Source organism: Trichechus manatus, unplaced genomic scaffold, assembly GCF_000243295.1.
Source record: "Trichechus manatus latirostris isolate Lorelei unplaced genomic scaffold, TriManLat1.0 scaffold00002, whole genome shotgun sequence".
NCBI classification, from domain to species: domain Eukaryota; kingdom Metazoa; phylum Chordata; class Mammalia; order Sirenia; family Trichechidae; genus Trichechus; species Trichechus manatus.
This window is the reverse complement of record NW_004443938.1, coordinates 28,200,818-28,203,017: the sequence shown is the minus strand read 5'-3', so window position 1 is coordinate 28,203,017 and position 2,200 is coordinate 28,200,818. Positions and strand designations below refer to the sequence as shown.

The window sequence follows — 2,200 nt, the reverse complement described above, 5'->3', positions numbered from 1 at the left end:
GGCCCGCGCGTCCCCGCCCCCCGCAGCATCCCGGCCCACCGCGCCTCACCTTTTCGCCCTCGCGCCTCGCCGCCAAGTTTCTCCCACTTGGAAAGTTCCCGAGCCCGGACCCGACGCGACGGCAACGCGGCGCCCACTGCTCGGAGGAAGCGAGCCCGTGTGGGACGCCGCCGGGCGTGCTGCGCGGCTCCGAGTCGGCGGCGCGGAAAAGGAGAAGGGGAGGAAGGGGCGGGGAGCCTGGGCGCGAGATCTCTCTCCGACTCCAGCCTGCGCACGTTAGCCGCGCGGGGGATTTCTGCGCTATTATTGCCCTCCCTGGCGTTTGCGCTTTGTTCTCGCTCAGAACATAACTGTTGTCATCACCTGCAGCCGTGAAGAGTTTGGGCTCAGGGGTCAAGCTAATGAGGTTCAAATGGTGCTCCACTGCTTATTAGTTGTGTAAGGTACTTCCTTTCCTTCTGTCTGTAAAATGAGGAAAATAATAGTACCTATCGGGGGACAAATCCAGATTTGTGGGGCATGAAAGTTAAACGTTTGAGGGGGAGGGGGAAGATACAAAATTAGATCAGGGCTTTAGAAGGGACCTTCACAAGTGAGAGGGCCTGAAGCTTAAGCTTCCTTAGTTTCACGGTAAAACAATCAAAAGATGGTTGCGAGAGTTAAAGAAGGGAACGGTGTAAAACGTCTAGAACAGTGCCTGGCTCATTCAGCAGGTGTTTATGTTGATGATTTGCCTGTAACTGGTCAGGTGGACCTTGGAGAGACGAAAATAACATTGTCGATTATGTTCCAGGTGTTTTCTATTCATATTGCATTTAATTCTTATACAAACTTGTGCATAAGTGTTATGCCCGTTTTACAGGTCAAAAAACTAAGGCTCAGAGAAGTCACGTAACTTGCTCATGGTCACACAGAACCCAGTTCTGCCACATTGCAAGTGCCCGATTTTTCCACAATTCCATCTCAAAAAAATATGAATACGTATATATATTACTATAACTTGTTGCTTGGGCAAGAAAAGAAAAGAAGAAAATCCCCATGAGAGAACAAAGTGTCTCAGAAATGCTTATTTCTGAATTTCCACCGAAGAAATTTCCCCAGTGCTGTTCAACAGCAAATGAAGGATTGCCTTTGAAACCACACTCCCTGCATGTGAAATACCCGGTTGCAAAATCAATAAATGGTTTTTCTTGAATGTATTCAGGTTACACCTTCGCTGGCTCTGTTAGCACTATGTGTTTACTTTTTCTATCGATTATTAATACTACCGCAATTCAAAGATTAATGGTTTTGTAATCTATCCCCAAAGGGCTTATAAACTAAGACAAACAGTAACAGAATGAAAGGATTCTTGTGCAAAGGCACTTTGCATACTTTTTCTCATCGGATTTCCACATCTCTTTGCTGTAGTAATTATTACCCCACTGATGAAAGCTCAAAAATACATTGTTGTCCAAGGTTGCACAGATAGCTAGGATTTGAACACAGTTTTGCCTGGATCCTAAACCATGGCTTTCTATTTCTCTCTCTTTTCTCTCTCTCTCTTCCCCTTGGGGAGGTGAAAAGAAACTACTAAAAATACATGAAGTCATTTATGTCTTTCAAAGTGGGTGAAAGAAGATGTCAATTCCTTTTTCTTAAATGAAGTTTCTATAACAGGAGAACTAAACATAAAGCTTAAACCCACAACCTAGTTTTCTACGATGAGGAGGGGAGAATGCTTAGTACACCACCAAACACATAACAGGATATTTGTTGAATGAATGAATGAATTCATAAAAGAATCAGTGAAATAGTATTTGGTGGTGGGAACTACTTAAGTCACAACTTTTCAGTAGACATGAATCTTATAAAATAACAGTACAGCAAAGAGGTTTTTTTCTCCTTTCTCTTTTTCTCCCTGTATCCTGCTCTTGGGTCACTGTTGGCCAATAAAACTGGCAAAGCACTTTTTAAGAAGAAGCGAAAAGGGGAGTGGAGGAAGGAAAGAGCAGGGAAGGACAGCATGGGGGTGGGGGTGGGGGGGTAATGAAGAGAGGCATCTTGCCCCTTGCCTGCTTCTCAGAGGGAGAAGATCTGCTTCTCAAAATCATGAAAAAACTTCAAAGGTACATTAAATCCTCTAATTAAATTGTGAAATTTAAGCCACACTTAAAAAAAATCATGTTAATGTAAAAAGAGCATCTTTTTATTAACACAG

At 43.9% G+C, this 2,200-nt stretch overlaps 1 protein-coding gene across 1 annotated transcript in view; it reads right to left on the bottom strand.

The window, feature by feature from the left end:
- The window catches only part of PLAGL1 (PLAG1 like zinc finger 1), a 140,816-nt gene extending 140,702 nt beyond the window's left edge, over positions 1-114 (bottom strand). Inside the window, exon 1 of the mRNA XM_023729442.1 lies at positions 50-114. The gene's annotated coding sequence lies outside the window, so the exon portion shown is untranslated. The remainder of the gene's footprint in view (positions 1-49) is intronic.
- Positions 115-2,200: the final 2,086 nt, after the last annotated feature.